Source organism: Denticeps clupeoides, chromosome 18 (assembly GCF_900700375.1).
Source record: "Denticeps clupeoides chromosome 18, fDenClu1.1, whole genome shotgun sequence".
Taxonomy (NCBI): Eukaryota; Metazoa; Chordata; class Actinopteri; order Clupeiformes; family Denticipitidae; genus Denticeps; species Denticeps clupeoides.
In genome coordinates, this window is record NC_041724.1 from 18032280 (window position 1) to 18058377 (window position 26098).

At 41.4% G+C, this 26098-nt stretch overlaps 1 pseudogene; it reads left to right on the forward strand.

Annotated features, from left to right (window-relative positions):
• Positions 1 to 6437: 6437 nt before the first annotated feature.
• Positions 6438 to 6573, forward strand: LOC114768666 (uncharacterized; annotated as a pseudogene).
• The last annotated feature ends 19525 nt before the right edge of the window (positions 6574 to 26098 follow it).

Genomic DNA, 26098 nt, shown 5'->3' on the forward strand with positions numbered 1-26098 from the left:
GTATGTATTTGTATGATTTGTAATAATTTCACTGACAATGTGCGTTTTACGTGTAAGGGATCTAACATTAAATAATCATATTCTTTTATCGGGGGTGCTGGTGGTAGGTTCAGAATGATCGTAACGGGTAGTAAGTTGCTGAAACAGACACCCCGTCCAGCCCGTGGAACAGACACAGAGTCAGCATATTTCTGAGTTTTATTATTAATGTTTCTTGAAGGAATCTCTTGTTTTAATAGAGTGAGGTAAAAACACAGTGTCAATATTGTACACACTGGGTGGCGGACATGGCAGACACTCGGTTTAGCCGGACTGTTGGGGTGGATGCCATCTCGCCCAAAAAGACCAGGCTTCCCCCGAAATATTGGCCAGTTATTAATAAAGCCCACTTTATTTTTTGGACACCACTCCGACAACCAGCGATTTATGTCGAGGAGCAGCTACAGGTCTCGTCGCTACGCCGAAACTGCGGTAATGGGCCAGAGCAGATTACTGTATCCGACATCGTTTTAGCCAGTTCAAGCATCTCTATAAAATTATCTTTAGTTATTTCCGACTGGCGTAGCCGGATGTCGTTAGCGCCGACGTGAATCGCTATACTAGAGTACCTGCGGTTATTCTTTGCCAGCGATTTTAAATTTGCGCGGATGTCGAGCGCTCTGGCTCCAGGAAAACACAGGGTTTTATTCGCTGGTGCCGGTATCCTCACGTTTCTAACTATAGAGTCGCCAATGAGCCGGTGGACTGTAGGACCCAGCGGATGCCTCGCTGAGGGGGGAGAAGCGGTTCTGAACGCGGACCGGTGAGTGGTGCCCAGGTCGTGGGGGAGGTCGGCGGGTCGCCACGGAAGTTCACTTGCGTGATTTACGCCCTGCTGTCCGGAGGGGTACTTACTTAATATTTTATCCTTCTGAATTAATTCTCTGGATTAGTTTTTCAACAGCGTTTTCAGACAAATTAACATGGGTGAGTATTTTTACCGCCACAGTACTAAAAAAAGAACAGACACCAGCGCACAACATGATGGGGGGTGAAATGGGTTTTTTTAATATAAAACAAAAGTAGCAAGGAACATAAAGACACTCCAACAGCCCCCTTGGTGTTAAAGCCCCATACTGCGCCCCCTTGGCTGGATGTGACATCACCTGAACATCAGCAAAACCTTGTGCTGCAAGTTGCAAAATACAATGCAACAGTAGATAAGCAACATACAAGAACTGACACAGACATGAGAGAACGAAAGTGAGAGTGAAGTGATTGTCATTGTGAAACACAGCACACCACATGGTGCACACAACAAAATGGGTCCTCTGCATTTAAGTCATCACCCTTGGTGAGCAGTGGTAAGCCATGAAATGTGCCTGGGAAGCAGTGTGTGGGGACAGTGCTTTGCTCAGTGGCATCTCAGTGGCACCTTAGCATTTCGGGATTGGAACATTTTCTAAATGGGCACAGTCATGACTGCATCATGGTTAGTGCACCCATTGCTGATCAATCTAGATGACAACCAGAACCTGTTGAGATAGTGACCTTGAAAACACCTTAACAGTTCTTCTGTTTTCATGAAATTATTCATGACATTACAAGTAAAGATAAAGGTCAGTATTTCAAGGTTTATCAATTTTATCAATGTAAACCCTACCATTTATATTTTCATAAGAATAAATTACTTGCAATTGTATCTGAAAGCTTGAAATTAAAGTAAACCATAAAATATAATGGTAATAAATGGCACATTATCAAGGCATATGCAAGACAATCATCTACAGCAACACACACATTGTAATTTTAAGTTATTGTATATGTCTGAATCCCTACAGCTTTAATTATTCTTACCTGTCAAGTTACCATTATGGAAATCTGTAGCGCCCTCCTCCCCCATTCTGTGGGACTTCATTATTCTGTGAGACTTCATTATTATGTGGTGGTTCATCATTATTCATTTTTAATTGGGGTAGCAATATTACTACTTTGTCCTAATGATAAAAAAAAAATCATTATTTAAGGCTCATTATCAAGATCTTTTCCTTTAGTACACCATAGTTGTTTGGGGAAAAAGTGGCCAGTCATTACATCATTATATGCATATAATTTGTTAAGTGATACTTTGACCCTGTGAAAATTTGAGAAAATCCTAAAATTTGTACACCAAAGTCTTGTTTCATCTCATTTTTGTTTTTCGGTTCTATGCCAAGTTCTTTAAAATGATAAAATGTGTAAACTTACCAGTATAATGTGTTGACTATACTTTTGAACAAGAATGGCACTTACACCCTCCTCGTTGTCAGCACTAAATATTTCTGATCTCTAGAGGGATCAGTGCTGCGGCTTTCAAGCTTTCATCAGACAACCAGAAATCTCATACCTCTGCTGATGCTTCTTTGGAACCTGTGTGGATCTTCACACTTAGAGGACTACAGAGGATTTACAGAAACACTTACTGGTTGGTCTCTGAGGATGTCCATTTCAACAGAATGCAGGAAAGAATGAAAGATGTGTCTGGAATGCAATAATCTTTTAAATTTAGCTTTAAAGATGAGAAACATAACTTTTTTGCTTATTACTCAGAAATTATTAAATCACTAGTCAATGAAACAATGTTAGATGCAAACACATTGTGGAACAGGTCCCAATGCACAACATGGCCCATTTAATTTTTTCCACAATATCTCCTTACACTTGTGGGATGTGCTGATCTGAGAGAGCATTCACTATTTTTCATGACTCTAAATCTGAACCAAATCAACAATGCATTCTGCATACAGCTCACCTTTCTCTGAGGTCTGGTCTCCAATTTGAATTGTGATACACACACTCACACTCATATTGACTTACACAACTACACAAGTTGCAGGTGGACGTAAAACACATGTTCCCTATTTACAGCATACAATCTCTCCTCTTTAATAGACAAGAACAAAAATTCCTGTTTAACACCAAACTAACCATGAATAAGACAAAAACGGATACTACCACTCAATATCATTATAGTAGTGACAATTTTAGGATTAAAAAAAAATTCATAAAACCGTTACGAATAGAGAAAAGATTAAAAGCATAACAAACAGCTATGTCGATATTACTATTGAAAATAATCTTCTGTCACGGCCAATACAACTCCAGCCCACCAGAGAGCACCAGACCCGCTGGGGAGACTGCGACCCAGAAACGGAAGTGAGTGTGGCCAGTGCAGAGTATAAAAGCCAAGTGACCCCGAGAAGACGCTGCCTGCTTTTTGATGAATTTATTCCCAGAGACGCTAGCCTTATTTACCCACACCCGACTGATTATTACCTATGACCACGACCTTTGCCTGTCCCTGACCTCGAGCCTTGCCTGCCCCTTTTGTTACCACAATCGCCTGATGGATTTTGCCTTGTGATCACGACCTTCGCCTGCCATTGATTTTGAGTTTGCCTGCCCCTTTTGACAAGATGATCTCCCATGTTACCACACCTTATTGCCATCCCAGATGTCCTCCAGTCCATCCTCATTCCCTCACCTCCTTCCCCACCACCCCCCATGGAGCCAGTGTTCTCTCCTCGCCGTAGGTGCAACTCACCTACTGCCTCGTTCTCACCAGCCAAGCACCATCGATCCTCCTCCCCAGCTGTCCAGTGTCCTCTCCCAGTCCGATGACCTGTCCCCTCACTTCAAGCATGCCTGCAAATGCATCCCCGAACTTGCCCAGTGACAGTTTTTGCAAATGAGCCGTCTGAAAGGGAGTGAAGAGCAGCAAAGTTCACAAAAGAGTTCACCAAAATGCCGTCGCTGCAGAGGGGCGGATCCACAGGCTTTTAACTGCTGTCCGGATTGGCTACAGCTGGCAAAATCACCTGGAGCCAATCCTGACAGAATGACATTAGACAGTGGCTGCTCCACAACATTCTTGTGTTAAACCCTGATAAGGCAGAAGCTTTTGTACTTGGGTCTCAAGCAGCCAGATAAGCTGTCTGACTACATCATAACTCAGGAACTCATAAATCTCACTAAGTAGTGAAGTAAAGGATCTAGGTGTCCTCACTGTTGCCGGTTTCTCATTCGATTCGCATATAGATAATAACAGTAGGATAGCATTCTTTCACATTAGAAATATTGCAAAAATAAAAAACAAACATTCTTAATGCACGATGCAGATATTTGGCCCATGCCTTTTAAATCAAGGTTAGATTACTGTAAGTAACTGTCTCAATGCTCTAGTAGGTGCATGAATAAAGTTCTAACTAGAACTAAAAAATTCGACCAATTCGACCACTGGCTACCCATCAAATTTAGGATTGACTACAAAATCATAGTTTTGACTGAGTAAACTTATGAACCACAACGCCCCCTGTGATCAACGGGTGCGAGGTCACTACTGGTACCCAAAGTACAGAGGGTCACAGGTGGGAGCAGATCCTTCTCATATAGAGCTCCTCAGTTGTGGAACAGCTTGCCGGTCAGTGTTCGAGACTGGGGACAGGGAGTTCCGCACTGAGATGTGGCACGACTGGGATACGACCCCCAAGTACTGGTTGAGCTGTGTCTTCCCAGTGATACAGGGGTTGAGCCGTGGCGAGGAGCACCGCAGTATGACGTTGACCCCTGGGCAATCTGAGAAACCCAGATGCAGCAACGCAAGTGAGAACCTCAACAAGAAAGCGTTTTTTTCAGAGGGGAAATGGACCGGAATGGCCGGAGCAATGCCCTCCAGCAACGTGCCCATCTTCCTGTGGGAAGTGCCCATTGTGCCCGGATGCTTCTCTGGAGCAGAAGGAACATGCCAACCCTTCTTAACATCCTGTGGTGTGTACTTTGCTACTCTTCCATTAGTCTCAGACGCAAAGAAGATCACCACCATACTCATACATGTGACTGGGTCAGCTTGGGGCTGGGGCGCAGCCTTGTGGCAATGAGGAGAGACAGACAGAATGGGTTACTGGGACTTCCTGGAGCTGCTGAGAGTGGAGTTTGATCGGCCAAAGCCAGAGCCGTAGATCAAACCCTAGGTCACTACCACACCCAGAACCAGCCAGGATCCATTACAGAAAGACCCCATGGTGTGGGACGCAGAATCTGGCGGGTGTCCAGCGGGTGACGCCTCCCATGATCCTGGCTGCGCCTCCTGAGGAAGTCCCACAGAGGGACCCAGAAGACCCTCTCTTTTGTCTGTCTCTGTGTGTGTATATGTGCATGTGTTTGGTGTCTGTATGTCACCCCTACTTCCCCTCTTTGTGTCCAACAGATGGCGACCAAGCAGCGGAGCAGAACCCCAGGAAAGACCCTTTTGTCCAGCCAGGGAGGTGCTCCCCCAAAGTTTTTTTTTTGTGGGGTGTGGTACGGGTTGCTCCTCTTGAGGGGAGGGTGGGTGGAGAAACAACGAAGCTGGGTCCTCCAGTAACCGGTAAGCAGGACGGGCCAGGCATGGACCTGGAGGGGTGGAGTGCCACATAGCCCGCTGAATGGCATGAGGATCCAGCTGGGACAGGCAGGAGGAGGGCCTGCTTGTCCCAACGGATGCAGATGGTCCGGCGAAGCCCCTACACTGGCAGTATTAAATGGTCGCCATTAAACTGTGCAGTGCAGGGAGGGGAGTTGGTCACACTGCCAGCAGAAGGCACCACCCAGGGGTGCCATAAATGGTTGCAGGAGGATCTATACAAAGTAAAAATACAAAGTAAATAATAATTGCAAGAGTAAAGGTCACAGTGTTAGTAAGAAAATATTTTTATGAAGAAATTTCTGAACATCATAACAAAATATTGTATTGTATTGTATTCAATATTCTCATTTAGCAAAAATGCTTTCAGAAAGCAAAATACTTTGCTTACTTTCTTGCTCAAACTCTTCCTGCTTGCTGTAAAATAAATCAAGATCATTTAACATTTTTGTTTTGCGGCAATGGTGACCTAAGCGAGTAAGGAAGCTGCCTCGTAATGAGAAGGTTGCCGGTTGGAATCCCTGTCTGAGGTGCCACTGAGCAAAGAACCATCCCCACACACTGCACTTCCGAGTCCATCCAAATATTCCTGCCGATCCAGTGTTTCATGTCAGACGGGGAACGATGGATCGACTCTCGTCGCAGGGGTCAGTTTCTCAAACTGCCCATTTGAGAGCTAAGTGGAGTCTAAATGGAGTCTAGAGTTTTTTTCAGCTACATTGAGGGTTCTTGAACCATACCCTTTGACTCAAAGTTTGCCCTCTTGCTTCTAGTATAATATGGGACCTGAACCCTTGTCTGAAGCATCTGTATGAGGTACGAATGGCAAGTCAAAATTTGAATAGGCATCCATGGCACAGGAGTTCAGGAAGAGAGCAGTACACCTTTCTCCACTGTTCCCCATTGGAGCTCTTCTTCAGAAGATCATATATTGGTTTGGCAATGCAAGAGAAATAAGAGCGATAGTAGCTCTAAAATCCAACAATTTTCCGCACATCATACATACTTTCATACGCACATACTTACCAGACAGGGGAGATATCGTGATCAAGAAGGCGGTTCACCCAGGGCGAGGCTCAGCCATTGCTCTTCAGCTGTGCTGACCCCTGCGAATTCCCCAAATGTGGGAATCTCGACTGCATAATGTGGGAATCTCGACTACAGAAGGTTGCCGGTTCGAATCCCGATCCGCCAAGGTACCACTGAGCAAAGCAATGTCCCCACACACTGCTCCCCGGGCGCCTGTCATGGCTGCCCACTGCTCACTCAGGGTTATGGGATAAATGCAGAGGACAATTTTCACTGTGTGCACTGTGTGCTGTTCTACTGTGTATCACATGTGACAATCACTTCACTTCATCACCCACTGTGGTTGGTGTCTTGTCTCTCAACGTGTAAACAGCTTCTAGATATTTTGGGTCTATGCGCACCCCTTCAGCTGAGACCAAGCAACCAACGTACCTCACTTCATGCTTGAACAATTCACACTTGGCTGGCCGTAGCTTGACCCTGTGAAGCCGGAGTGACGGAGAAGGCGGAGATCACGTGACCCCTTTGCTACAAACCCCTGGTGGTATACTTTTCCTTGGTCAAGAATTGAGAACCAGTTGTATCCACTCAATGTGTCAATTAAATCCTGTATCCTGCGTAGTGGATGCTATCTGGTATGATCTTCTGATTTAATAGCCTATAATCAATGTACAGATGAAGGGTGCCATCTTTTTTCATACACAAGCAGGAGCTGAATATGGAGATTTGGATTTAATAATCCATCCCTCTGCTAGCAAGTCTTCAATGTATTCTTTTACCTCCCTATATAAAGACTTTGGAATGGCAGTGTGATATTTCTTAACAGGTTATCTTTGAAGCTGATTGATAACTGAAGACTGGGTTTTGACCCCATGTCACTGTCATCCCGAGCAAAGGCATTGAACTCTTCATGCAGCTTTACCCCTCCTTGTTGTGATCCAGTGATACAGTGGGATATGTGGGTCCCACTGCTGACAGGCATTATCTTCATCCATTTGGGTGGTCGGGATCTCTGCTGACTGGATCTCACCAGCACCCAGACATTCTTCTTGGCCTGGCTCACTTGTCTGTACTACACTGGCAACATGCTGAATGCTTCTGATTACAGTTTTGGGTGACAGGAGGACATCATGCTTTGTGTGATTCCCCAAATAAACAGTTAAGTAAGATGTTGTGAATATGAATCTGGACCAGGCCTTCACCCACATCCAACTGTTGTAACTCAAGACTATCTTCATCTGGTTAAAACAACACAGGAGAGTCTGAGAGTTTAAAGTTAGGTGGGATTCTACAATTGACATGGCTGACTTGACCTGGTGGGATAATTGTGTCATGTAGCCCACTCTTTACAACAGCTTTGTCCACCACTGAGTCTTCCACTGGCCTAATTTGAATGAGGCTCACCAGAGCTGCATCTTTTCCATCTTGAATGTCCATTGCACCTCGGACGAGGTCCACCAGGGTGCTCAATGCACCTATACCGTTCTGAGAGGTCACAAGTAGTTGCTCAATAAGATTGAATTTTCTTCTAACCAGCTTAACAACCTTTTCTTGAAAAGAACTAGTCTTAAGCTGGATGGGGGAGTTTGCACAATGAGCGTGAACCTGATCGAACTTGCATTGCCTGCTGACTCTGAAGTGTCTCATCCATCAGCAGCTGTGTGGGCATGTACCTTGGGTGGGCTTGGTGCATCCTGCAGCCCTATGACCCTCAAGACCACAGACAAAACGGTGAGTGCAGGAATCAGCATTCATTTCAACATTTCTTACAACGATAAAGCTTATGCACCCGCTAGGACACACCTCGGGCTGCATTAGGGTGGCTACAGCTTTTGTGGCTACAAAAGACTCAATCAGCTTGGTCAAAGTCTCAATTTTGGTGCTCAGCTCTTGTTCCACCTTGGTCTTTACTTTTGATTCCATTGACCTATTGGTTTCCATTGACCTATTGGTTTCCAGCATAAGATTAGTGTCACAACCATCTGGCAAGATGAGGCAGGTGAACGGAAAAGATTTCCGGCTCGCCCCGCTGAATGGCCGCTTCTCACCTTCAACACGGGACTGAGAGGCAGGGGTCAGGACCCTGTGGAAAATGAAGCCAAGTCTGGCCAGGGACTGGACTGCGGGGCTGTGTCTGCCGCGTCCAAATGAGGGTCGGGTCTTTCTGTCACAACCATCTGGCATGACGAGGCAGGTGAACGGAAAAGATGAGACGAAACTTGAAGAAGGATGCAATCGCACGATGTCACAATACAGGGGTTTAAATAGTGCAGAACAGGAGAGGGCAGACATTGGTGAACTGGCACGACTACGGACTTACAGGGGAAGGAAGCGCAGAGGTGTGACATGCTGGGAAGGGTTTTTTATTAATAAACAATAAATAAACATAAACGCGGCTCGGTGGCTGAAAAAAGTTTAACTTAAATAAAGAACATAAACGAATCCACAGGCGTGTGGCGATTGCCAGAACTCATGCCATAAACACATTCACTCACAGAAGTCAAGTTCATGACTGAGTTCACGAAAATGCTGGAGATTCCGAAGGGGCGGAAATCTCCGGGTATTAAGCATTGTCAGGATTGGCCAATCGGTGATGAGGCCAGCTGCAGTCAATCCTGACATGAACATGTAGCATATCAAAGACCCGACGGCGAACAGAAACGAACAGGGCAGCTTTAAGCACTTAAACAGGTGAAAACAATTAGGGAACATTACACAGGACAACAGTGAAATTCCGGTCCGGATCCAGGATCATGACAATTAGCACTGTGTGCCTGGGTTATCTTCTGTTGTGGACATTGACCTAATCTTAGTCAGCTTCTTCATTTGATATTTTATTCACCTGCTTCAGGAGCACGTCATCAGACGTGTTATAGTCAGACAAGAGTATTTTCAGATCTTTCAGATCTGTATTTGGGTATTCAGCTCTTTTCATCTGGCATTGAACACTGATCCCAGCAGTGCCTCCAAAATTCTGTTACAGATCCCAGTGTCCCGGGACTGTGACAGATTTAAAAAAGTGTATTGGATTGTGGATTGCGTCTGCTGTTTCTGTATTTAACAGAGAAAACACAGGCAGGAATCATCAGTGTTTTTCGCTCATGCAGGAATTTCTTTATCTGAAGAAAATATCGCGAGAGTTAACACCAATGCCCCCCTCCAGTGATAGCTCCTTCTGGTAGTAAAACATATCTCTTCCCTAAGTGTGTTCCAAGATATGGGATAAAATACAAGAAACGCATACATATAATTATGACCAAACTTTTGTGCGCCTTTTTTATATATATATATATATATGGGTCTATACTACGCAAGCTATTGTGCCGGAGTTAAATGGTTACACTAGATTTATAAGTATATTTCTTCTTTGTCTTTTATTTTCTTATTTCCTAAAGGATTTTATTTTGTTTTTGAGACCCGGTTCAGGTCTCTTGGACACAGCTCACGCCATGTGTGCAGATTTGTGTGCAAAAAGTTATTTCTTTCATTTTAATTTATGTACATATTTGGAATATTTTGCATGTGTGTTATTTTGTGAATCTTTTTTTATGTTCTTATAATACTGTATATTGTAGAGAGAGGTGCAGAAAGACGCGATGTGTGATGCGATGTTCTGACGCGACCTTGCTTTTTGTACAGAATACACTTTGCACAGAAAATTTCTTGGGTGTCAGCTCATCATTTGCGGTTCAAGAAACGAAATCAAAAAGTTACACAATGCAGAAGAAGAACCGCTACACTATGATGACTTTCACCTTGATATTTTAGCGCGGATGTATTCCTAGGCAAATTGCACTGAAGGGGGCGAGAATGAGTCTTCGAACTGTGAAATTACCACATCAAACGTGACGTGGTAACATGGATGCAGCTATTTAACTGAATAAACAGTTGGTAAACACAAGTACATCTTATTGAACATAATTTATTTTCATCACCAATTATCATAGTAGAACAGCTTTCTCAAGAAGTTTGTGATGCATTTTGGAAACAGGAGATGAGCCCCTGGTCTAATGCGCCACCTGGCTTGAGAAACCCGTTCTCAAAGACCTACTTTTAGTCATTATTCGGGTAGCACACATATTCTGAATGCCTTCGGCAGAATTCAAATGAGCCATTTTAATCTAGATTAATGTAGATAAATCTAGATTAATTTTGTGATCACAGTGAGATTAATCTAAATTAAGAAAATTAATCTATGCCCACCTCTAAAAAAAAAATATATATATATATATATATATTATTGATTGATTGATTGATTGTATCCAGTTCGATGCTCATAAATAATAGATTTGCACGTCCTTTGATAATACCAGTGATTCTTCATAATTCCATGGGTTCCATTCCATTGTGTAGTCTGGTTTCATTTATTGACAATTAGGCACTAGTGATATTTTACGTTTGTGGGTGTGCTGTCTTTGCAAAGAAAAGTAAATTAGACATCAATTTGTAAAATTACTGACAGATCTACAAATGTGTCATACTTAGGAGTGATAAAGTATGAAAGGCAAGTACAATTTTTACATTGGCATTTTTACACTGTTTACTACAATCTATTTTTAAATACATGTCCAACAGGAAATGAGAGCCGTTGAGGGAATAGATGTGGGTTGAAGCTGTTCGGCCTGTTGTCAAGAGTTATGCAGTTGCGCAGATTGTGTGTTGTATAACAAGGACAGCCGGTGGGCCTATTTCCAATGCAGCACTGTAAAATGTGGTAACTCCAGGGTGTGTATTTTTAATTAAAAACAATGCTGCTTACTGCAGCTGTTCAATTCTTTAGAAGAAAAACTATTAATTTAATTCTGCTCTTCAGATGAATCCCTGCTGACTTCAGAGTCAAATTTTATAGAACACAAGCTACTGTTACTTTTATTTTTGAGAAAAATACTCTACCACATATGCAGAAGCATATTAACCATTTATATTTTCTATCATTGTGAGATCAGATGTCACATTTGTGGAAAATGCTTGTGCTCTATTTGTAAACATAATCATATTACACTTTACCTTATATTACAATAAAAAAAGCAAACTAATGTGATGAAATTAATTTCAAAATTATCTAGTATGTGTTTTGGCGCTTTTTTTGTGGCTATGAAATGCTAATCCTGCGTGATTCTTGTGGTTCTCAAGATGTTTCTGCTCCTGTAGTTGGAAATACTTCCCATTCACCATGGTCCTGACCCTTCCCAGACATGCACAGACTTTAGGGTGGGATCAGGACCATGCTGGAGGCTGATCTAAGGGGGCTTTAAAGGAGAAAGATTCACATGCACATGTTGGGTGTGAAACTAATTTCTCAGCCATTAGATCAAAAACATGTTTTGGCGCCCAGCCATTTAGTGTTCTCTCAGAATGTTCAAGTCTTAGTCTGAGACACAGACTCATTCTGAATGAAAGTCATTCAGCATAACTAGGCCATTGTTTGGTATGCATTTTTCTGATACAGATTTTGTAACATTTTCCTCTCACAGCACTTCACTGTGCACATTATCCATGCCTTCTGATTCATCCAATCAGAATTCCTATCCAACTCTTTCCTCTTTCAGAGTTCAGTCCAGAAATCCTTTGTTGAACAATGGACATTCAAATGGAAATAAAAAAAAAACTCTAGAACATTCTATTAACATTAGACTCTAAATGCATACTTCCTCATAATAAAATAAAAAAAAAATGTCTTCACATCGGTTCTTGTATGATTGTCCTTTTTTTTTCTTTGCTTCGTTAAGTATCTCAGGTATATTATGGAATTCTCAACCTGCTTATTCTCAAACCTGCTGGAACTGGTGGAATACCCAGCAGGGTCCTCAAGTCAGGCTTTGCTCAGCTGGCTGCAGTGCTCATGTACATCTTGAACACCTCTATCTTACACTGTTTGTAGTTCCTGCCTGTTTCAAATCAGCCACCATCATCCCTTTACCCAGATCCTCAACAGCCACAACTTGAAATAACCCGTGATTAGTTGCTCTGACCCCATCATGAAGAAATGCTTTGAGAGGTTGGTTAGAGACTTCATCTCTCAGGCACTACCTGACACTCTGGATTCCCTGCAAATAAATAAATGAATCCACTGACAACGCCATAGCAGTGACACCCCAGAAAAAAAGACATCTGTGACACCCTTGAGACTTGACAGGAAACTCTGGGACCTGGATCTGAACAGCTCCCTGGATCTTCAACTTCCTGTCCGACAGACACCAGGTAGTCTGGGCAAGATCACCTCATCCTCTGTGACTCTAAACACCAATGTTCCTCAGGAGTGTGTACTAAGCCCTTATCTGTACACATGCAACTGCATGGCCACTAAAAACTCTAACATCACCACTGTGGTGTGTCTCATCACCAACGGCAATGACAATGACATCCTCTGGAATTTCTGTAACTGTGCTATTGAGAGTATCGTAAGTGCATCACTGCCTGGTATTAAAACATCACCGCCTACAACCACAAAGCTTGGCAAAGAGTAGTGTGGTGCTCTGAGGAGATTAAAAGGCAGCCCCAGTCACCAAGTCACAAACTGTTGAGTCAGACGGTACAGCATAATGCCAGACCAGCAGACTATGAAACCATTTCTTCCACCAGACCATCAGGATGTTGAACTTTGAACAAAGACCAGCACCACACTGTTTCATAACCACCCAACTCATAACCTCAATTTGCACGATACTGTTGATTGTTAATATTGATTGTCTTTGTGATATACAGCACAGCACATGGTGCACACATCGAAATGTGACTACTTTTAACCAATCACCCTAGGTGAGCAGTATGCAGCCATGAATGGCACCCAGGAAGCAGTGTGTGGGGACAGTGCTTTGCTCAGTGGCACCTTGGAAGATCGGGATTCGAAGCGACACCCTTCTTATTACATGGCCGCTTCCTTAACTGCTGGCCACCATTGCACATACAATTAATTTTTACACATTTATTGTTTTATGCACATACAATTTATTTATTTACCTATGTTTAGTGTCTTTTGTCACACCACTTATGTGTGAGAAGCCTTGAGAACAAGAATTTCACCATTAGTCTCATGTGATGGAATACACAAAAACTGTAATAGAATTCAGTTGATGGTGGGTATCATGTTTTGTTCAATGATGCTAAACATTTTTCTTGCAGACACCTTGTGATCGGCAGTGATCCTCGCACCATGGCCAGCGATAATTCCAATTTTCCCTTCGATATAGCCTGATGATTTTGTACAGAGGAAGGAACAGAATACCCCCGTTAAGTGGATGTCTTTCTTTCAGATCCAGTGCTTTTCAAGAGGGGAGGACCTTTCTGTTCCCAGTGTGGGAAAGAAAGCTGGGATATTGATGGCCAAGGTCCCATTTTACCAGCAGCTCTCCTCAGCCTTGCTGGAGTGTTAAAGGTTACCTAACATGGGAATGGTAGTGTAAACATGAGCAGCAGTGAGTGGAATTATTCTTCATGTCTGAAAAGCGATACTGCTCAAGTATTTGTTTTATTTGATTAGTATTGTCAAAAATGATTAATCTTCCTCAACTGTAAAAAAAGAAAGAAAAAAATGCACCAGAACCACTATTTTTTTTTGTAATGTTGCACAACTGGTTTGTCATATTGTTTTGTACAAAAATGCTTTTTCTAAATACAAAATGCTCCTGGGAAATGTTATTCCAAGCCTATTAATAATATATAATGTTACTTAATGTCACTGCCAATGCAAAGAATATTTGTTTCTCTACATCAGAATATTTTATTCAGAAATAGAGTAGATGACACAGTCACTTTCATAGATAGAAGTACAACTGCATTAATTAATGTAAGAAAAAATATTACGGAAATGTTCTATAATCCCTATATTTCATATTTCATATGGATGAAAAACATACTTTTTTTTTTTTAACCAAAAATAGGTAAAGAGTGTACCATATTTATGTCTGTTGGTACAGCATTCAGGTTGAGCAACAATAATGTGTGTTTTGTTGTAGTGTGTGCAGCAATGTGGTGTAGTGAGACTCTCCCCACCATCTATCAAAAGGAGCAGACTGTTTCAGTACAGTTTTCATTTAAGTGGGTTTGACTGTGCCTGTCAGTGTAACTCAGCCAAAGAGCCACAAATCTCCCCATGCCTTGAGGGAACCTGCAGAGGCTCTGTGTCTTTCATGTTGCATTAAAAATAGTGTCCACACAATACTGTCCTTTGGCACCAGATCACCTGCAGATTATATTTGCATGTTTTCCTAATTAAGGGATCAGGAGAGTCTTATCCCTCACACACACACACCAGAATTTTTTGCTGATACAGGAGATCTCTATTTTAAGCAGGAGCATAAAAATAAGAAGCCCTCCAGCATTTGTTGTTATTTTTTAAATTAGTGGCCCGGCACCATGGTTTTTGTTCTTGATCTGTTCCCTGGTCTATACACTTTTTCTCAGGCTACTGGATTGTTTTTGTGTATATAGTACACTGATTTTACTTTGCACTGTTGCTCACTTGGGTTGTGTCTGTTTCTCCTTCCAAAACATGCTGAATGTACAGTGATTATGCTTTTGATTAAGACGTTTTATTGCATTTTTTTATTTAATTAAATGTCTCATCTACAAGGTCACTTTTTTGTGTTGCAAAAAAAAATATGAGAGCACAATAAATAATTTCTAAACTACCCATTTTTAATGTAAACCTTTTTCACATGTTGTGTAGAATTCTTATGGGGAAAAAAACAGATTTTAAACAGTTTTGGAAAAAGGCTGTAACATAACAAAATGTGCCAGAACAATACTAATGGAGCTATTCACAAGGCTATTCTTCATCCATGTCAACACATGTCTGAAATTCATTACTGCAAACATTTTAAGAAATACATTGATTTAACATTAGTTTAAAAGTAAAATGAATGGGAGATAGGGTTGAAGTTTGTTGAGTGATTTGTTTAATTTAATTGTATTTGATCTTTAATTTGACATGATCCCATTAGTATCCAACAGATAATGAAAATTATAATTCAGACTCCACTTAATGGTCTATTCTTGGTAGATAATGAAAGACTTTAAGTCCAGTCAACTGTGCCGTTTGACCTGAATAAATTAGGACTGCTTTTGATTACAGAGGACAACTTTCATTCATTAAATTAGCCTTGGATGGAAAATGTTTCAATGTATTAAATTGCTCCTAATGCAGGTCAAAAACTCACTTCTCAGTGGACTGCATTAAAATAAGTAAAGAAATGTATGTTCAAAAACCCAGTTGTGCCGTGGTCTGTGGTCCATGAGCAAAAATAAAAACAGAACAGGAAAAAAGTGACTGTCTGAGAGACAGAGCAAGAGAAGGGATTTAAAACATGGTGTACACTTAATAGACTTGCAAATGTCTGAATCAGTGAGCCCTGAAAGTGTGCTGCTGTTTGAAAAGCAGCTTACAAGGAGGGGGATTATAGAGGTCTGGCAAGGTCGTCCACTCGGCGAGGTGCCCTTTTAATATTACAGTTTTTAAGAGAAAGGCATAACATTTTATTTGGGTTACCTGTAACCTAAAATGGTTGTAGAACATAGATTCCCTATATTTATTTCATGAAGTGAATTAAATTTGTGTGTTTTACAGCAGCATTGTCTATGATGCTGATTCTTGGAGCAGTAAAGCGTGCACACATTAGAGTGAGGGTCACACACTGATGCTGAGGCAAAACATAAGAAACATTGCTCAGACAATTACAATAGGATTTCAACTGAGGACCTCTTCAACAGAGCACTTTCTTTGATATGAAATGTGCATTGAGTATTAAAGTAATCCAAAAAATGACATCAGTGCTGGGATTGTTTAGGATTGATATTAAAGGATATTAAAGCTTGACTTATGCAGAAAATAAAATGTCAATCATGTTGTTCACTATTTGGTTGCCCTGATTCCCAAAATCATTTTCTCAGCTCTTTATCCCCTGCAGACTTAGCAGTAAATTACTTTTTTTTAAATGTCACAGGATAGGTACAAAGTAAGCATACATATCAATGATTAACTGAAGTCACAAATTCTGCCATTTAGCAAACAGAACACATTATGGACTCAATCTATGGTAACAATGTGAAACAAATATAGAGTGCTTGCACTGGTGTGCATTGAGATGAAATGGCTCTGTCTAAAAATTTCAGGGGCATTTCATTCAATTCTAGAAGTGGCACTCACCCTATACCTCAAGCTGCCACTCACCTGTCTCTGTGCCTCTGAGTGATGAGCAGTGAGTGCTGCTTCAGAGCATTAGAAAAGGAGAAAGCTCATTCCCGAGGACCTGCCACATACAGGCAGGCTGGCAGCACTCAGATACCAGTCAGTGATCCAGCCCTCGCTGCTGTGTCACTGAGAGGACATGCCAGTCAGAAGCTAACCCATCTCAGTAATGAGTACATTAACCGCTGCTAGAGCACAGGTCTGAAAACAGTGCTGTCATGATCTTCATCCAGCCTGCAAAATATGTATTCTAACAAAACTGTCCAATTATCCCACAGTTAGTTCCAATCTGATATTTGGATTGGCAGCAATAATGATGGATTATATACATTTATTTTATAAAATTGATTGTTACCAAAAGAAATAATTCATTTGAAACCATTACCTCTTATTATGCTAATTTGAAGAGGGCTTTACAGATGATGAGAGACAGCTATAAAAAACTCGGTCACTCTTTCAGAATATTTTACCTATGCTAAAAAGACTGAATGGATCAAAACGACTTCACATGTACTAATTCACCTGTCATAATGCTTAAAGTGCCATGCTTTTCTTAAACGTGAACGTGACCCTTAGGTAGTTATGGTGGAAATCACCATGTCTAATCTCTATTAAAGGGAAATTAAACTCTAGGAAACCTAAAAAAGGGAAATGATGAGGAAGAGAGTTGAAAGTGAAGTGACTGGCATGTAATGCACAGCAAGCACAGCAGATTGTGAAAACAAAAAAAAAAGTGTCCTCTGCATTTAACCTATCACAGTCTCTAGGCATGAAGGCACCCAGGGAGCAGTGTGTGGGGAAAGTGCTGTGCTCAGTGGCACATGAGTGGCACCTTGGTGGTTCCTGCCGATTACGGGTCTGCTTCCTTACATGCTAGGCCACCACAGGTGGGAGGTGAAGAACACAACACTAAAAAAAACTTCATATGTATGAATACAGAAGTCATATTTACAATTTATGTTTATGGCATTCATCATGACATGACCTTGCTTCTATATAAAATTACTACCGGTGAATCAGGATTGTGATTGTATTTCTTTTATCACTATTACACTTGCAATGCACAGATTGTTAGGGAAAGGCATCAAAACTTGCAACGGCAAAATGATGAGATCTGAAGAATTTTAATCAATTCGACAACAGATTGGGGCACCAATCACCACTTCTCCTGTGTCTAAGTATAAAAACCACTGGTACTTTTGACATTAGGAAAACAGGAATACAGAGTGCACTCCTATATTTTTGCTAAAGTAATTTTGAGTAGCTCAAAAATGGGAGATTAGAGATCAGGTGGGGTGAAAAGGCATGTAATTTTAGATTGAGCTGCCAGTACTTAAGCCCTCCTTCATTCGCCAAGGGAATGCAAAAACCCTTTTAGCCACAAACAAGAAATACAGAGTATTATACATGATGCATCCTGCCTTTTACATTTTTAAACTAGTGCCATCTATCTCACACTCAAAACTTCTCACAGAGGAGACGCAAGCACTATAAACATTCCTCAGCAGCATTAAGGTGACAGTGTGCATCAGTAATGGATGTTCTTTGATGTGTTGATGAATTGATTAATGTCATCTCTCATTAGCCTTGCCAGATATAAATGTTTGACTCAGTCTGAAAAGCTTGAGCAGACACACACGCCCCTTAACCATGCACTGCTAGCACTACCAAAATTTAGCTTTTCCAGATTTAGCACAATAAGCCTCACATCAATGTTATGCATTATGCATGTGTATTAGCAGTTCTTGGAATATGGGTTCCTCTTTACGTTTTGGTCCCTTTGAATCCCCTGCATGTCTGCACATCACCAAAGGGATTTAGATCAAACGTGCTTCACAGTCATACTGCCATGCATTTATTTCTTGAGCTGAGCGATTTAGATCAGTGCTGATGTTCCAGGTACATGATATAGTGCTGACAGCACCTCTGCAGAGCTTGGACTTTCCAAGATTGAGCAGCATGGTCCTGAAAATGTTAGATTTTTTCAAAACATAACATTTTTGATTGCAACTGCAGAAGGACAGTGAATAACAAAACAGGTAATGCAGATTTTATTTGGTATGAAAGGGACTGACCGAAAAAAAAAAAAAAAAAAAAAAAAAAAAAAAGGTCTGTCTGGCCTAGTGTCTTTTCTGTATGGACTGGTTTTCTTCTCCTTACCTGCACTGTAACATTCTCATTATACTGCTTCATTATTGTGGTAAATTGACATGTTTTTTTTTTTATTATTGAACTATTTTTTATTAAATGTTTTAACCTTTTTGTCAACATCGGATTTTGGGGGTGCATATTCAGATGTAACTGGTTCAGGTCTGCTTGTGGGAGTGGGAGCAAACTTTGGGAAATCTGGAGCAGTTCCATTCGACTTGGTGGAGGTACGTTGCTGTTGAGCGTGAGCGAGAGGAGTGGGCTGGGCACACTGCTGGCAGAAAAGGGAGTTAACAGAAGCTTGACTGGCTTGATTATGGTCTTTGGTCGAGGGGGGATTGCAGGGTTTTGGGGGCAGGATGAGGGGTTCAAGGACATTCGCGCATTGGGTAAGTTGAAGGGAGTAGGCTTGAATCATGGTCGATTTTCGGGCAAGAGGTCACAATTCAGGAAGTCTATTAACTTTGGGAGGCAATTGTCAAAGAAACAATATCAATGAGTGGGCAGAAACCAAGAACCCAGGCTGCATGGCTTTTATTCAGAATGCCGTCGCCGTCGCCTGTCCTTGTCATCTGCCCCCTGGGGGCCAGGTGATGCCACGGTGGCCATGACACTTAAATTGTTTTTTATTTAATTAATTATTTTAATTGCCTAAGTAACAGCTGAATATTTTTTCTGGATACATTTTTGCTTTCATCTCTAAATGAAACCAGATAAATGGAAGAAGACAAAAAAAATGTTGTAAGTCGTTAGTTATGGGTGCATAAATTTGGCTAAATTAATCATGAGTGATCTCTATAGAAATGCACTATTCTGACTCTGATTACTTACTAGTAAATCTGACTCATATACATAAAATAAGGTTTAATGGCAAACCACAAAAACATCATAGTGATCTTTAGGCCTTGTATACCTTGTATACCTATACTTATTTGCATGTTCACTTTTCATTATATGAGACTGAATACAGATAATACATAGAATCATATTGTCCCGCACGCTTGCTGACGGGGGAAGGAAGCACAGGACCCAATGTGAAATTGTGGTGCAGACACAGTGTCAATAGCATATAATCTATATGATTTATGTGACTCTCTTAGCTGTTAGCAGACAGTTGGTTAGGCCTGTCCAGAGCTTCCACCTCTAGTAGGTCAGGTGTTTGGAGAACTAAGACTACGAGTCAAACTTCTACTTAGTTGAGTGGTGCCATTTCAGAGATGGAAAGTAACAATTTACATTAGTAAATTAATTTTTGGATTTTCAGTACATAACTTCTTTCTGTAGATTCTTTTCCTGGTCGGGACTGGTTTGTTTCAACCCTCCATCTCACATCTGTCCACCTGTGATTGTTAATCTGTTGTTCAGTATTTGCTTCAATTCAAGCTGAATTCTGGAAAATGTGGCAGGGAGTGTTGACAGTGACTGCAGGTAGAGATGCAAAGAGTTGAAGTAATGCACTGCAAACCTGCCCCTGCATCATGGCGATCTGATCCGTATTTCAGTACCTTGGTTGTGGACTCGAAATCTCAAACATGTGGAAGTGTCAATTGCTGTGGAAGCACAGGACATGCTGGGAACGGGGTTTTATTATAAATAAACACTAAATACAAATAAACGTGGCTCGGTGGGCAAAAACTGTTTACCAATGTGAGAACATAAACGCCCGCAGGCGTTCGGCAATTGGCAGAACTGAAAATACACAAATACTCAACAGTTCACTAAAGTCCATGAAGGGGCGGAAATCTCCGGCTTTTATGCGCGGTCAGGATTGGGTACAGGTGATGAGCCCAGCTGCAGTCAATCCTGACATATGATTCTTTTTCTCGTTAGTCAATTAGTTACTGAATTTCCAGTTCCTCCCTACATAACTTCTTTCAGTAGATTAATTTCCTGTTTTGGGCTGGTTTGTTTTAACTCTCCATCTCAGATCTCTCCACTTGTGTTAACCTGTTGTTCAGTTTTTGCTTCAGAACAAACTGAATTCTGGAAAATCTAAAAAAAACCCTGCAATTTCCTGCAACTTTTTCTATGTTTGTTGTATTTAAATGTTTCAACTAATCAGACAATAATAAATATTAGTCTTGTTACTTGTTACTTTATTACTGCGCAAAGCACCGTCCCCACACACTGCTCCCCCGGCGCCTGTCATGGCTGCCCACTGCTCACTCAGGGTGATGGGTTAAACGTAGAGGACAAATTTCACTGTGTGCACCGTGTGCTGTGTATCACTGTGCTGATGTGACAATCACTTCACTAGGGCCAATACAGGTAAAAAAAAATATATATATTTTTTTTTTTTATTAAAGGAATGTCAGGATTGACGGCACCTGGACACATCAACTGTGCCCAATCCGGACAGACGTTGCCTGTGACTCTGCCCCTTTGCAGCTGCAACATTTTGGTGAACTCTTTGGGTGAAAGATTAATAAACTCCCTTTCCCACAATGTCCTGACTCTGTGCTTCCCTCCCCCGTCTGCTCGCTGACAAGGAGAGAAAAAAATAAAATTGTCCTGTGTGACAAAGTAAAGTGCGACAACTTCCTCTGGTTAACAAAGGTTAATCACACCTGAGTTTAATATATCTAGCCATACCAGGTTACTGATTACTGTCACACCTGTTCTCAATCAAGAAATCACTCACATAAGACCTGCCTGACAAAGTGGTGTAGACCAAAAAAACATTAAAAGGAAAGAATGTAATTAATATCCATCTGGAAAAGGCCAAAGTCATTGCTAAAGCTAGGTTACTCTAACAAACCATAGTGAGTTACTACTGTTCATCGGTAGGATCTTGAAGGAGCTTATTGCTGCAAGATGGATGCCCCAGGTCCATTTCATTCTGTGCTTTTGTCTTGCTTAAGAAGTTCCCCAACTATGTCTTTGTCAAACGGCCTCCCCCAGGTACGAGGAGTGAAAAGCCAACCATTTGCCTGAGGTCCCACAAAGAGAAGGAAACAAGACAGAGACATCAAAGGAAAGATCCTGATTGGTCAGTTTTGATGGCTGTCATTGTTTTTTTCAAGGGCCAAGCAGCCGGAATCCCATTCTTTTATTTATTTATTTATTTATTTATTTGTTTATTTATTTTAACAATGGTACTGTTTCTACATACAATATTTACATGTATCTGCAATAGTAATCTACTGGTGTTAATAAATTAGAGAATGTTCATTCTTTTAACCTCTATTGTTTCATGCCAGGGAACATCAGATTTTCAAGTTTATTTCTTTACACTGCAATATTGTAGCTGAGTATCAAATGCAGGTTGTGGAGGTGAGAGGGTCCAACAATACTTTAAATTAAACATCTCCATTAAGCATCACCTGTGCTCAATCAGGACAGCTTTTAAAAGCCTGTGGCTCTGCCCCTCTGCAGGACAACACGGATGATGACAAAGTGAAGTGGACGCGTCTTGGTCTCCGCCCATCGTGATCTTCCAGTGATGTGAGGACCATGAGAGAGAGCGGAACAGCGAGGAGGAAGAATGTAACGCGGAAGTAAGCTTGTGGAACAGGGCGACAGGACATCACCAGCCAGCAACTGAGCTGCCGGGACCGCTTCGCTGGGAAGTCGTCTCTCCGGCTCCGGCTCAGATGTTCCCCAGCTGAATGGCCGCGCAGCACCAGCTCCCCCGCCTGCTGTAGAGAATGTCCACCCCCCTCCACGCCACACACCCACCACCATCTCCATCCACATGCCCAGCCATGTGTGGGACATCCCTCTTGTCCCAGGACCCTTCAGTGGAGCAGCATGTACATTTATAACATCATGTGGCGAGAAAGTCACACCTCCCGAGATCATGGCTGTGCCCCCTGAGGAGGTCCCGGAGAGCCCAGAGAGGGAGCCAGATGACCCTCTCTTCTGTCTGTCTCTGTCTGTGTGTGTGTGTGTGTGTGCATGGTTTATGTGTCCATATGTCGCCCCCACTTCCCCTCTTTTTGTCCACCAGATGGCAACCCAGCCCAGGTTTATGTTCTGAGTTCTGTCAACCGCCAAATGCCTGTGGGCTAGTTTATGTTGTTCCCCGTTTTTGTACTGTTTATGGCCACCGAGCCTGGTTTTGTTTCAGTCCTTTTATTATTTCTAATTAAAATTCTTTTCCCAGCATGTCCCGCCTCTTTGCTTCCTTCCCCGTCAGCTCGCTGTCTTGACAGATATTCAATTTAACAAGCTGAGATTCAGCATGCAGATTCCGGTGCTAGAATCAAGATGGGTAGTTTTGAGTTGTAATAAATTATTTCTAATCATTTGTCTTTTGCATTAATTTACCATGTGAAATTGTGGTGCAGACACAGTGTCAATAGCATATAATCTATATGATTTATGTGACTCTCTTAGCTGTTAGCAGACAGTTGGTTAGGCCTGTCCAGAGCTTCCACCTCTAGTAGGTCAGGTGTTTGGAGAACTAAGACTACGAGTCAAACTTCTACTTAGTTGAGTGGTGCCATTTCAGAGATGGAAAGTAACAATTTACATTAGTAAATTAATTTTTGGATTTTCAGTACATAACTTCTTTCTGTAGATTCTTTTCCTGGTCGGGACTGGTTTGTTTCAACCCTCCATCTCACATCTGTCCACCTGTGATTGTTAATCTGTTGTTCAGTATTTGCTTCAATTCAAGCTGAATTCTGGAAAATGTGGCAGGGAGTGTTGACAGTGACTGCAGGTAGAGATGCAAAGAGTTGAAGTAATGCACTGCAAACCTGCCCCTGCATCATGGCGATCTGATCCGTATTTCAGTACCTTGGTTGTGGACTCGAAATCTCAAACATGTGGAAGTGTCAATTGCTGTGGCTGGCAGTGCATCAGTGCTGGCAGCGTATCTAAAGGTGCTTATTAGACAGCAATAAATGTGTCCTCTGCTTTTAACCCATCACCCTTGGTAAGCAGTGGGCATTGCTCTGTGGCACCTCAGTGGTACCTTGGTGAATCGGGATTTGAACCGGCAACCTTCTGATTATGGGGGCAGGACTGCTTCCTTAACCACTAGGCCATACTCTGAGTATTATGGCCACGCAAGAACTGGGGTGTTTTCAGCTTCCAGGATCCTTACAATATGGGGCCATGTATTATCATGCTGCAACATGAGGTGATGAGTGGCACAACATGGGTCCATCGATCCACAACATTTATGTTAGCAAGCTGCTCAACTTTATGATTCCACACACGCTGTCTAGACAGAATGCCTCTCCAACGTGCAAGATACCATTGAATGTAAGTATTTGCAAACTAAAGTCGGTTACCATGACAAACTGCAGTCAATTCCAGATGCCAACAAGGATGACAAGCATGCAGGTGAGCTTCCCTGAGATGCTTTCTGAGAGTTTGTACAGAAATTCAAACAGATTGTTCCTGCAGCTGTCTGGGTAACTGGTCTCAGATAATATTGAAGGTGAACATGCTGGATTTGTAGGTTCTAGGCTGGTGTGGTTACACGTGGTCTGTGGTTGTGAGGCTGCTTGGATGTACTGCCAAATTCTGCTTTTTAGAGACTGCTTATAAAAGAGAAATAAACATTCATATCAAGGGCAATGGCTCTGATAGACATTCTTGCAGTCAGCACACCAAATGAACGCTCCCTCAAAAGTTGCGAAATCTGTGGCATTGTGCTGTGTGATCAAAGTGCACATTTCAGAGTAGCCTTTTATTGTGGGCAGTCTAAGGCACACATGTGCAATATTCATGCTGTATAATCAGCACCTTGATATTCCACACCTGTGAGGTGGGATGGATTATCTCGGTAAAGTACTCATCAAAACACATTTAGATAGATTTGCGAACAATTTTTGAGAGTAATAGGTATTTTGTGTATCTTTGAGTTCAGCTCATGAAAAATAAAAAAAAATGAAAAAAGTGTTGCATTTGTACTTTTGTTCAGCAACCTGCAAAATCAGATTGAAACAACATCGAACAGTAGTAGTGAATCTACGTTGATACATTACACTGAAGCCAAATTGAAAGCAATAAATGAACATCAGACTTTAAACCACAAAAAAAACAACACAAATTCAACAATCATCTAAAAAGTCAATCTGGAGCTGCTTTTTAATTGATTTTATGATGAGAAAATCTTATTTATCAATGTTTATTCAAAAAAATCTAAAGCCAGACTTTTTAAGTGATTCAATGTTACAACTATGTTAGTAGTCAATATTAATTCAACCTTTATCTAAAGCAAGTCTTCATATTTAATCCAAATAATACTAACACAGAACTAAAATTAATTAATTAATTTTAATTTAAGAATTAATTAATTAATGCTTGTTTACTAGCAGGTTTAGGTATTGGCAATGCAATTACATTTTTACTTTACAAAATAAGTTTAAGAACTATCTAAATTTATCCAATCATGAAACAACATTCAGTTAAGTTGGCTTCTTTGTCTTTTTAATCCTCCCCTCCTTCACCGGAGCATAACGTAACCATTTTTTACCACATTACTGAAGGCCAGATGGGAAGGTTTTGGGTAACATTGTTGTGCAGCATCTTAAATAAACAAGATTTCAATAAATTGAACAGTTCAGTTTTTATTTTTTATATACATTTGCAAACGGTTGAAGAATTCTGTGCTGTTATTATAAGTTAGTGAGTAGATTAATTAGAAATAAAAATAATTTAAATATTTTTGGAAAATTATACACTGTGTACACTGTATACACTGTGTTGTTGTTTTTTTTAGCAGAAAATAAACATAATTTTCCCCTAAATCTGTATTCTCAACTCAGTATACTGTTGTGTGTAAGAACAGTCATGACAGAGTGCAACACATGAGGGCAGTGGTGGCCCAGTCAGGAAATGACCCATAATTGCAGGATTGCCAGTTAAAATCCCAAACCACCAAGGTGCCACTGAGTAAGGTATTGTCCCCACATACTTCTCACTGGGCTCCTTTCATGGCTGCCAACTGCTCACCAAGGGTGATGGGTTAAATACAGTTTCACTGTGTGCTGTGCTGCAGTGTATCACAATGACAATCACTTCACTTTCATCTCCCCTTTTCCTTGCTCAGTTAATTGGACATGATTTGGAAAGGAACACACCTGCCTATATAAGATCCCACAGTTAACATTTCTGAGGTCTGTAGACCTCCAGGACTCTCTCCAGGCACAAATATGGGGAAGGTTACAAAAAAATGTCTGTTGCTTGGAATGTCCCAATGAGTACAGTGACCTCCATCATCCGTAAGTGGAAAAAGTTCAAAACCTCCAGGACTCTTCCTAGAGCTGGTTGGCCACCTAAACTGAACAATCTGGAGAGAAGGACCTTAGAGGAGAATGGTCAGAGGATATCCTTTTAGAGGACAACAATCTCTGCAG